Here is a 12786-nt window from a genome sequence, read left to right as displayed (position 1 = left end):
CAGGCCGGGCCGGGCCGGGCTGGCGACGCACACCGTAGGCTTGGTGCGAGGGGCAGGAACAGGCCGGGCCGGGCTGGCGATGCACACCGTAGGCTTGGTGCGAGGGGCAGGAACAGGCCGGGCCGGGCTGGCGATGCGCACCATAGGCTTGGTGCGAGGAGCAGGAACAGGCCGGACCGGGCTGTGGAGACGGACAGGAGACCTGGAGTGAAGAGCGGCCACAACCCGTCCTGGCTGAATGCCTACCTTCACACACTCGGTGTGAGGCATCCGCACAGGACGCACAGGGCTGTGTACCCGTACTGGCATAACAGCACGTGACACTGGCGCAGGATATCCGGGACCGCGGAGAGGCATTGGAGACCACGAGCGTTGAGCCGGCACACTCCGTCCTGGCTGCATACCCACCTTCGCACGACACGTGCGGGGTGCTCGCACAGGACGTACCGGACTATGCCGGACCACTCGTGGCACAGTACGCCGCTCCGCATACCGCGGAACCTGCCCCGTCCCATGCTGCCATGCCTGAGTACGGGAAGTTGGTTCCGCTCTCCATCCAGGCTCCGCCAACCTGCCTTCTGGCCCCCCAAACCCGGTGGCCTCCTCTCCAAATCGCCCTGTGGCAGCCTCCTGCTGCCCAGTCGCCCATGCCGTGTGCCCCCCCAAAAAATGTTTTTTGGGTTGCCTCTCGTCCGTCCGACGACGACACTGTTGACGCCGTTGCTCCTCTCTCGCCAGGGCCTTAATCCTAGCCCATGGCCCTTTGCCCCCGAGCATGTCCTCCCAGGACCACGATTTGCCCACCTGGGCCATCGCCAACCTCTCCATCTCCTTACTCGTTGCCTCTGATTGGGAGTAACTCAGGCCAACATAGAAATAAACAAACTAGAACTCCCAACATAGAAACACAGAACACATAGAATGAACACACCCTGGCTCAACATATAGAGTCCCAGAGCCAGGGTGTGACAGTCTGGCTATGCCATATGGCTGTGGGCTACACTAGTTCATTTAGCAGACAAGATTTGCTTAGAATTCTGTGGCATTATTTTATAGTATGAAGAATACAATTGAACAAAGCTGAATAAAATATAAAGGATATTTTCTCAAAACGATTTGAGGGAGTGCGCACATGCAGCTATTCTATGTTGAGCGGTTAACTAAGAAACAGGTACTCCTACAGTATATGCTTAACTTAAAGTTATTTATGTAACTTTAGTTGTGATACAAATGTTGGGCTATACAGTTGAAGTCGGAAGTTTACATACACCTTAGCCAAATACATTTAAACTCAGTTTTACACAATTCCTGACATTTAATCCTAGTAAAAATTCCCTGTCTTAGATCAGGTAGGATCACCACTTTATTTTAAGAATGTGAAATGTCAGAATAATAGTAGAGAGAATGATTTATTTCAGCTTTTATTTATTTCATCACATTCCCAGTGGGTCAGAAGTTTACATACACTCAATTAGTATTTGGTAGCGTTGCCTTTAAATTGTTTAACTTGGGTCAAACGTTTCGGGCAGCCTTCCACAAGCTTCCCACAATAAGTTGGGTGAATTTTGGCCCATTCCTCCTGACAGAGCTGGTGTAACTGAGTCAGATTTGTAGGCCTCCTTGCTCGCACACGCTTTTTCAGTTCTGCCCACACATTTTCTATAGGATTGAGGTCTGGGCTTTGTGATGGCCACTCCAACACCTTGACATTGTTGTCCTTAAGCCATTTTGCCACAACTTTGGAAGTATGCTTGGGGTCATTGTCCATTTGGAAGACCCATTTGCGACCAAGCTTTAACTTCCTGACCGATGTCTTGAGATGTTGCTTCAATATATCCACATAATTTTCCTTCCTCATGATGCCATCTATTTTGTGAAGTGCACCAGTCCCTCCTGCAGCAAAGCACCCCCACAGCATGATGCTGCCACCCCCATGCTTCACGGTTGGGATGGTGTTCTTCGGCTTGCAAGCCTACCCCTTTTTCCTCCAAACATAACGATGGTCATTATGGCCAAACAGTTCTATTTTTGTTTAATCAGACCAGAGGACATTTCTCCAAAAAGTACCATCTTTGCCCCCGTGTGCAGTTGCAAACCGTATTCTCTTTTTTTTATGGCGGTTTTGGAGCAGTGGCTTCTTCCTAGCTGAGCGGCCTTTCAGGTTATGTCGATATAGGACTCATTATACTGTGGATATAGATACTTTTGTACCTGGTACCTCTACTTTCCTCCAGCATCTTCACAAGGTCCTTTGCTGTTGTTCTGGGATTGATTTGCACTTTTCGCACCAAAGTACCTTCATCTCTAGGAGACGGAATGCGTCTCCTTCCTGAGCGGTATGACGGCTGCGTTGTCCCATGGTGTTTATACTTGCGTACTATTGTTTGTACAGATGAACGTGGAACCTTCAGGCGTTTGGAAATTGCTCCCAAGGATGAACCAGACTGGCTGATTTCTTTTGATTTTCCCATGATGTCAAGCAAAGAGGCACTGAAGGTAGGCCTTGAAATACATCCACAGGTACACCTCCAATTGACTCAAATTATGTCAATTAGCCTATCAGAAGCTTCTAAAGCCATGACATCATTTTCTGGAATTTTCCAAGCTGTTTAAAGGCACAGTCAACTTAGTGTACTTCTGACCCACTGGAATTGTGATACAGTGAATTATAAGTGAAATAATCTGTCTGTAAACAATTGTTGGACAAATTACTTGTGTCATGCACAAAGTAGATGTCCTAACCGACTTGCCATAACGATAGTTTGTTAACAATACATTTGTGGAGTGGTTGAAAAACTAGTTTTAATGACTCCATCCTAAGTGTATGTCAACTTCCGACTTCAACTGTACGTTTGGATGTTTTATACATCCTAAGGCTGCATGATGTGACTCTAATGATGATTTGAAAAAAGTTGCATGAAAGGCATGAGCTCTGCTTTGTATTTTGCGCAGTCTGTACACACTTCATCAGCCTCTCATTCACAATTTGACAAGCACTTGTTAATGCCTCGAATTTCCTATCCTGCATCCCCTTTGTGTGGCCGTAATGCCCCCTAAAACAATCCATGCGGCCAGTGGCCGTTGTGCCCTTGGGCTGAATATAATAATCTCCTGTAAGTCGCTCTGGATAAGAGCGTCTGCTAAATGACTAAAATGTAAATGTAAATGTAATAATTCCCTTCTCTGAACTGCGTGCCGAAGCAGCTCTCACTCACATGGGTCTCCATCATGTGATCAGCTTTCTCACAGGCTACAAGGGAAGACAGACACATCGGGGAAGCAACTGCGCGCATCCTTATCCAATTCTGAGGAGCATTTTGAAGATATTGGAAGAACTGAACACATTTAGGCTTTTCGTCAGCCAAAAAGATGAAAGTCTAACGAAAGTCAAAAGCACTAGCCTAAGTCAATCTATTTTTGTCCCCCATTGTACAAAAGTTGACCTATTCTATTCTGTGCGAGAAATAAATATTCCAAACATAGTCTGGGACAGTTGTGGGATGCGATAGGTCCCAAATTAATACAACCACTAGCATCAAAAAAACTGTTTTAAGCAATGAGCCTGACGCTCAAACATTTTTTTCACATTATAAGCACAGCAATGCTCACACGGCAGTAGGCTATAAGCGCAAATGTTCCATTAGCAGGAAAACACCATTCTCAAAAGTCACCAGAAATGCGATTCTGCATGTAATGCTTTTATTATAAAGATGCATTTTTATGGTGAAAATGTCCTTCCCCAAACTTGAAACTCACGGGATGCGTATGTATGCCAGTTAGGCTGTACACCCCTTGTAAAGCGGATTAATGTGCTTCATTTTAAGAAGTTATTTGGCCACTTTAGTTGCAATAAAAACCTTTTCAAAACATTTAGGCATACGGGCTACGCTACATGAGGTGTGTGACTATGATTTGAAAAACTCAACAAAAAAAAGCATGTGCTGTTTCTTGCCTTAAGCCGGGCATCATTCACAAGTGATAATATTTAATTCACAAGTGATAGGTTAATATTGTCACCCTTCACACTATTCTTGATTTAATCTTGTCTTTACATACAGTACAAGTCAAACGTTTGGACACACCTACTCATTCAAGGGTTTTTCTTATTTTTTCTTACTATTTTCTACATTGTAGAATAATAGTGAAGACATCAAAACTATGAAATAACACATATGGAATGATGTTGTAACCAAAAAAGTGTTAAAAAAATCTAAATATATTTGAGATTTGAGATTCTTCAAAGTAGCCATCCTTTGCCTTGATGACAGCTTTTCACACTCTTGGCATTCTCTCAACCAGCTTCACCTGGAATGCTTGAAGGAGTTCCCACATTTGCTGAGCCCTTGTTGGCTGCTTTTCCTTCACTCTGCTGTCCGACTCATCCCAAACCATCTCAATTGGGTTGAGGTCGGGGGATTGTGGAGGCCAGGTCATCTGATGCAGCACTCCATCACTCTCCTTCTTGGTTAAATAGTCCTTACATAGCCTGGAGGTGTGTTGGGTCATTGTCCTGTTGAAAAACAAATGATAGTCCCACTAAGCCCAAACCAGATGGGATGGCGTATCGCTGCAGAATGCTGTGTTAGCCATTCTGGTTAACTGTGCCTTGAATTCTAAATAAATCACAGACAGTGTCACCAGCAAAACACCACCACATCATCACACCTCCTCCTCCAAGCTTCATGTGGGAACCACACATGCAGAGATCATCCGTTCACCTAGTCTGCGTCTCACAAAGACATGGCGGTTGGAACCAAAAATCTCAGATTTGGACTCATTAGACCAAAGGACAGATTTCAACCGGTCTAATGTCCATTGCTTATGTTTCTTGGCCCAAGCAAGTCTCTTCTTCTTATTGGTGTCCTTTAGTAGTGGTTTCTTTGCAGCAATTCGACCATGAAGGCCTGATTCACGCAGTCGCCTCTGAACAGTTGATGTTGAGATGTGTCTGTTACTTGAACTCTGTTAAGCATTTATTTGGGCTGCAATTTCTGAGGCTGGTAACTCTAATGAACTTATCCTCTGCAGCAGAGGTAACTGTGGGTCTTCCTTTCCTGTGCCGGTCCTCATGAGAGCCAGTTTCATCATTGCGCTTGATGGTTTTTGCGACTGCACTTGAAGAAACTTTCAAAGTTCTTGAAATGTTCAGTATTGACTGACCTTCATGTCTTAAATTAATGATTATTTGAGCTGTTCTTGCCATAATATGGACTTGGTATTTTATCAAATAGGGCTAGCTTCTGTATACCACCCTACAACACAACTGACTTTTAACATGGCACACATGTTAATTGAAATGCATTCCAGGTGACTACCTCATGAAGCTGGTTGAGAGAATGCCAAGAGTGTGAAAAGCTGTCATCAAGGCAAAGGGTGGCTACTTTGAAGAATCTCAAATATAAAATATATTTTGATTTGTTTAACACTTTTTTGGTTGCTACATGATTCCATATGTGTTATTTCATAGTTTTGATGTCTTCACTATTATTCTACAATGTAGAAAATAGTAAAAATAAAGAAAAACCCTTGAATGAGTAGGTGTGTCCAAACTTTTGACTGGTACTGTATAATAATATATGTGTGAAATGTGTGAAATGTATTTTAATTTAGAATGGACCATTATCATGCACCTGCCTCGAAAAAGGGGTAGCGGAAAAAATTAAGTGTCATCTGTGCACCAAAAGTATGTGCACACCTGCTCGTCGAATATCTCATTCCAAAATCATGGGCATTAATATGGAGTTGGTCCCCCCTTTGCTGCTATAACAGCCTCCACTCTTCTGGGAAGGCTTTCCACTAGATGTTGGAACATTGCTGCGGGGACATTCAGCCACGAGCATTAGTGAGGTCGGGCACTGATGTTAATGCGATTAGGCCTGGATCGCAGTTGGCGTTCCAATTCAGTTCCAGTTTGATGGGGTTGAGGTCAGGGCTCTGTGCAGGCCAGTGAAGTTCTTCTACACCGATTTCGACAAACCATTTCTGCATGGACCTCTGTGCACGCGGGCATTGTCACGCTGAAACAGGAAAGGGCCTTCCCCAAACTGTTGCCACAAAGTTGGAAGCACAGAATCGTCTACAATGTCATTGTATGCTGTAGCGTTAAGATTTCCCTTCACTGGAACTAAGGGGCCTAGCTCGAACCATGAAAAACAGCCCCAGACCATTATTCCTCCTCCACCAAACTTTACAGTTGGCACTATGTATTGGGGCAGGTAGCGTTCTCCTGGCATCTGTCAAACCCAGATTCGTCCGTTGGGACTGTCAGATGGTGATGAGAGATTCATCATTCCAGAGAACGCGTTTCCACTGCTCCAGAGTCCAATGACGGTGAGCTTTACACCACTCCAGCCGAGTCTTGGCATTGCGCATGGTGATCTTATGCTTTTGTGCAGCTGCTCGGCCATGGAAACCCATTTCATGAAGCTCCAGACGAACAGTTCTTGTGCTGAAGTTGCTTCCAGAGGCAGTTTGGAACTCGGTAGTGAGTGTTGCAACCGAGGACAGCACTCAGCGGTCCCGTTCTGTGAGCTGGTGTGGCCTACCACTTCGCGGCTGAGCAGTTGTTGCTCCTAGACGTTTCCACTTCACAATAACAGCACTTACAGTTGACCAGGGCAGCCCTAGCAGGGCAGAAATTTTACAAACTGACTTGTTGGAAAGGTGGCATCCTATGACAGTGCCACTTTGAAAGTCACTGAGCTCTTCAGTAAGGCCATTCTACTACCAATGTTTGTCTATGGAGATTGCATAGCTGTGTGCTTGATTTTATACACCTGTCAGCAACGTGTGTGGCTGAAATAGCCGAACCCACTAATTTGAAGGGGTGTCTACATACGTCACATATATATTGTAGTGTATCTCTTTTGAAAAATGAAGGTTCAGATTCAAGATCCAAGCATTCCTTACAAATGCCACATCAGGATGACGGGTTTGTGCCAATATTAGCCAATGTGAATGCAATGTGAGGGTAAATATGTTATGGTTAGGCCAGGAGTTGTTCCTGAATGTGACCTGACTAGGAAAGACTCCAGTCCCTAGTCATAGTAGCCTATTGCTAGGGGTCGAGTGGCTAGTTGGTCAGGTCAAGTGGTCTGGAAAAACTGCTGGCCCTATGAAGCCTAGTCCTGGATTAAAAATAATCTCCATTGAGCGTTTTGTAGTCTAGAACTAGGATTAATCTGTGTCCGGGAAACCGGCCTGTAGAGACATAGAGTATCCTGTATCTCTGGTCGTCTAGTCACTTTAAGCTATAATTTGTCCTACTGAAAGAATTTCCATGCATTGGTGCCAGTGTTCAGGCAGCAACATTTATGTAAAAACATATTTTCTGTCAAAGAGGCATCCAGACAACAACAACAACGGCAACTACAACAACAAAAGACAAGCCTCCATTGGTCGCATAGGACTCTTCACATAACCAAGAGTGCCACAACTGCAATGTGGCTTACATGTACCACATGAAAGAGTGGGACAGAAAAGTGGCACATCTCATAGCAAATAATATACCTTCAGAGCAGCCTGTCTGTTTCTGCGAAAGCCAACTAGGCAAGACTTGCCATGACAACAATGAGACGTGGGAGCATAAATCTGCCATCCAGGCTATGTGTCAGAGCACTGGAAACTAAAGGCTGACTGGGCTACATACTGTAAGCAGCAGTACTGTTTTATATTAGGCAAATCAGGGCTGTGTTTCAAATGGCACCCTATTCCCTATATAGTGCACTACTTTTGACCAGTGCCCATATGGGGGCTACAAAAGTAGTGTACTATACAGGGAATAGGGTGCCATTTGGGACGTAGGCCAGTTCTTCAGAAAGCAGTGTTGGTTATGAATATTTCATATAGCCCTGTAGACTCAAATGACACCCTTTTGCTGATATAGTGCACTATATTTTACCAAAGCCCTATGGACCCTGGTCAAAAGTAGTGCACTACATAGGTGCCATTTGGGACACAGATATTACCTTTAGCTCTCAGTTGTAAGGCTGTACATGTTACATGTCAATGGGACTACGACACTGTTCAACTACAGAACTATCCACAGTAATGAGCATGGATTGTAGTTCTCATTTTGTCTCCTGGAATGGCTGTAGTATGCAGTCAGAGATCAGATTCACCTAATATCTTGTGACAACCTTAACAAAATTAAGTAGCTGATTTGGTTCCGAGTCACCAGGACAAGTGGTCCAAATCTCACATCCTTTAAAGTAGTGAACAGCCAGGGACAATACTGTAGTAGTCAATAGTCCTCATAAAACTAAAATACACACTTTCAACCTAGACGCCGCTAGTAACAGACACCAGGCAACTTAACATTATATTATGCTAATGAAATACGAGGCCAAAACTTCAACTTCCAATATTGAACATAAAACCCCATTTAAAAACGATACACATAATTTATTTACCAAACTATGTATTATAGAAGTCCAGTACATACATACCATCCACATTCACTGAAGACCAAATTCTGGCAGCAAGGGCATTTGTATGTATTAAACATTTGTATCCATTGTTCTTAAGCGCACTCCTCCATTTCCTGTTGTTTGATGATACATAGCAATTCATACTCAGCACTGTGGCTTATGTAACATTTATAGGAGCCTATTTAGAACATGTACAGTTCATTTGGAATGTATTCAGACCCCTTACCTTTTTCCACCGTTTTTTACATTACAGCCTTATTCTAAAATGGGTTAAATAGTTTTTTCCACCTCATCAATCTACACACAATACCCCATAATGACAAAGCAAAAACAGGTTTTTAAAAACTTTTGCAACATACTGAAATATCACATTTACATAAGTATTCAGACCCTTTACTCAGTACTTTGTTGAAGCACCTTTGGCAGCGATTACAGCCTCGAGTCTTCTTGGGTATGACACTACAAGCTTGGCACACCTGTATTTGGGGAGTTTCTCCCATTCTTCTCTGTAGATCCTCTCAAGCTCTTTCAGGTTGGATGGGGAGTGTTGCTGCACAGCTATTTTCAGATCTCTCCAGAGATGTTCGATCGGGTTCAAGTCCGGGCTCTGGCTGGGCCACTCAAGGACATTCAGAGACTTGTCCCGAAGCCACTCCTGCGTTGTCTTGGTTGTGTGCTTAGGGTCGTTGCCCTGTTGGAAGGTGAACCTTCGTCCCCAGTCGGAGGTCCTGTGCGCTCTGGAGCAGGTTTTCATCAAGGATCTCTCTGTACTTTGCTCCGTTCATCTTTCCCTCGATCCTGACTAGTCTCCCAGTCCCTGCCGCTGAAAAACATCCCCACAGCATGATGCTGCCACCACCATGCTTTACCGTAGGGATGGTGCCAGATTTCCTCCAGACGTGACGCTTGGCATCCAGGCCAAAGAGTTCAATCTTGGTTTCATCAGACCAGACAATCTTGTTTGGTCTGAGAGTCCTTCAGGTGCCTTTTGGCAAACTCCAAGCGGGCTGTCATGTGCCTTTTACTGAGGAGTGGCTTCCGTCTGGCCACTCTACCATAAAGGCCTGATTGGTGGAGTGCTGCAGAGATGGTTCTCCTTCTGGAAGATTCTCCCATCTCCACAGAGGAACTCTGGAGCTCTGTCAGAGTGACCGTCGGGTTCTTGATCACCTCTCTGACCAAGGCCCTTCTCCCCCGATTGCTCAGTTTGGCTTGGCGGCCAGCTCTAGGAAGAGTCTTGGTGGTTCCAAACATCTTGCATTTAAGAATGATGGAGGCCACTGTGTTCTTGGGGACCTTCAATGCCGCATTGATTTTTGGTACACTTCCCCAGATCTGCGCCTCGACACAATCCTGTCTCGGAGCTCTACGGACAATTCCTTCGACCTCATGGCTTGGTTTTTGCTCTGACATGCACTGTCAACTGTGGGACCTTATATAGACAGGTGTGTGCCTTTCCAAATCATGTCCAATCAATTGAATATACCATAGGCGGACTCCAATCATGTTGTAGAAACATCTCAAGGATGATCAATGGAAACAGGATGCACCTGAGCTCAATTTCGAGTCTCCTACTTATGTAAATAAGGTATTTCTGCTTTTTATTTTTAATACATTTGCTAACATTTCTAAAAACCTGTTTTCGCTTTGTCATTATGTGGTATTGTGTGTAGATTGATGAGGAAAAAAGTAATTTGATCAATTGTAACGTAACAAAAAGTCAAGGGGTCTAAATACTTTCCGAATGCACTGTATAGTATCACACTCGGACGTCAACAGCTGGTATCTATGAGAAAGCGTCTAGATCAGTAGGAGTGCTGATCTACATTTTAGATCACAATCAATACAATTAAATGGACAGAGGCACCTGATCCTAGATCAGCACTCCAACTCTAATCATACCTTTCACTTACAGTTCTGTTTAATGGTTCTGATATGGTTCCACTTCTACATGGTTCCAACTACACTTTGATGCATGAGGGTGCCTTAAGCTGGCCCAACTTCATATCTAACACTTAATGGGTAACCCACTGTGTATTTTACATTATACACAGTTTTGCATTTTCCCCACTAACGGTTAAGATTAGGATTGGGGGAGGGGAAGCAGATCATAGATCTGTACCTAGGGGAAACTTCAAGCCGGAGCTTCTATACAGACCTGCTCTCACTGTCGTGCTCCTTCTTCTCGCGCATGTTCAGCCAGCGGTGCAGCAAGAAGCTCTTGCGTCGCGGTGAAGTGCTGGGTGTGGAGCAGCTGGACCAGGTGGCTGCCGCGTCCTTGTCGCTGGATGGCGTTATCTCGATGGACGGCAGCTGTAAGTACTCCATGGCCCCCGAGAAGGAGTGCGACCCCTGGCTCTTACTCATGACCTCTGACCTCATAGTGGCAGCCGCTGCAGACACAGCCGGGGTCACGCTGCTCTCGCTCTGCACATTCTTCATGCGCCGCATCTTGAAGCGCTTGCGGTGGAGGGACGGACTGGCAGAGCTGGAGAGGATGGAAGGGTCACAACCTGTGACGAGTACCTCGACTTCATTTCCCCCGGCGGAGGCTTCCGATCCTGGGTCTCCATCCTGGGTCTCCCAGTCCCCCGGGGCCTGCACCTGGAAGGAGGGGAGCCGGAGGGTCTCGGTCATGATCTTCTGTCCCACTGATAACTGGCTCATATAGACATGACAGCAGCCGAGAGGGACACCTCTATCCAGGGAGGATGATAGAGAGGGAGGGAATGGGTGCCTGGCAGGATGCTTCCTGGAGTGCACTAGTGTAGGTGGAGAGTGATGTCCAGAGTGATAGTGAGTATACAGTATCAGTATAGCATCTTCTTGTGTCATTACCCTTCCCGGTAACTTGCTCTATGGAACGAGGTCTTGTGCATTTCTGATCCAGCTGCCACAGCGTATTCTTAGCCCACTTAGACGAGTTCTCTTCAGCACCCCCTGGCTCTAGTCCCTGGTATCACAGCCATGACCTAGAGTAAAGTGAAAGGGTACTGTATGCTAAGTATGGTTTAGCCGCATGCATGCAAGTATTCACAGCTCCCATTCACAATTATACACTCAGATAAGCTAAATGATGCAGATACGCACACGCACGCACAGACACACACAGGGAGCACGGCACATTGTTATTCTGATTGGTTTCCTCCCGTTCCCAGCAGGTAGATGATTCAGAACAAAAGACTGTTGATTCCCCTGTGATGGGAGGCTAACCTCTGTCTGCTTCCTAAATGTCTCCTTATTCCCTACATAGGGCCCTGGACAATTGTAGCGCACAATGTAGGGAATAGGGTGCCATTTGGAACACAGTTCTGGGTTGAGTGAGTCTATCATCAGTGGTCCTGAGTGGGAGAACCTGCAATTTCTCTGCAGATTAAGGCAAAAACGTCAACATAACAGAGGAGCTGATCGTGGACTATAGGAGACAGCAGAGAAAGCGACATCGACAGGGCCGCAGTGGAGAGGGTCAAAACCTTTAAGTTCCTCGGAGTGCACATCACAAATCTGGCAACCCTGTTTAGCTTTCGCGCTACGATTAGGCTAGGCAGTAAGCTTGTATTTGGGGTGATGATCTGTGAGGTGATAACATTTTATTTGCTTTGTGATTTGTCAAAAACTGTAAATGACTTGTCAGGTCATGTTACAGTGTATACAAAACCAGAGTACAAGTACATTGAAGACTTGTAATATGCTGAAAAGTGGCCAAACTAAGTTAATATGTTTCGGGCAATGGGCGCAGCCACCTTTGACTTTGACTATTTGCGTCTTATAGTGAATGTCATTCTGGGATTAGGGAGTTTTTGCTTGTCAAACATAAACAAACATGGCTGCCATCATAAAGAATTTAGCTGCTGTTAGATTAGCTGACACGCATCTTTTTTCTAAACATTTACATTTTACATTTTCGTCATTTAGCAGACGCTCTTATCCAGAGCGATTTACAAATTGGTGCATTCACCTTATGATAGCCAGTGGGACAACCACTATTTTTTTGGGGGGTGGGGTAAGGGGGGGGGTAGAAGGATTACTTTATCCTATCCCAGGTATTCTTTAAAGAGGTGGGGTTTCAAGTGTGGAAGGTGGTGAGTGACTCCGCTGTCCTGGCGTCGTGAGGGAGCTTGTTCCACCATTGGGGTGCCAGAGCAGCGAACAGTTTTGACTGGGCTGAGCGGGAACTCAGCCCAGTCAGGCCAGAGGTGGATGAACGCAATGCCCTCGTTTGGGTGTAGGGACCGATCAGAGCCTGAAGGTACGGAGGTGCCGTTCCCCTCACAGCTCCGTAGCCAAGCACCATGGTCTTGTAGCAGATGCGAGCTTCAACTGGAAGCCAGTGGAGTGTGCGGAGGAGCGGGGTGAC

At 45.5% G+C, this 12786-nt stretch overlaps 1 pseudogene across 1 annotated transcript in view; it reads right to left on the bottom strand.

Moving 5' to 3' along the window:
* Positions 1–11066, bottom strand: part of LOC311136186 (protein Aster-B-like) — a 124075-nt pseudogene extending 113009 nt beyond the window's left edge. The window contains exon 1 of the transcript XR_014615441.1: positions 10584–11066. The product of XR_014615441.1 is annotated as a protein Aster-B-like (transcript). The remainder of the gene's footprint in view (positions 1–10583) is intronic.
* Between the last annotated feature and the right edge of the window lie 1720 nt (positions 11067–12786).

This window comes from Coregonus lavaretus, assembly GCF_964263955.1.
Source record: "Coregonus lavaretus genome assembly, chromosome: 10".
NCBI lineage: Eukaryota > Metazoa > Chordata > Actinopteri > Salmoniformes > Salmonidae > Coregonus > Coregonus lavaretus.
Note: the sequence above shows the minus strand (reverse complement) of the source record. Positions and strands in the feature narration are given on the sequence as shown.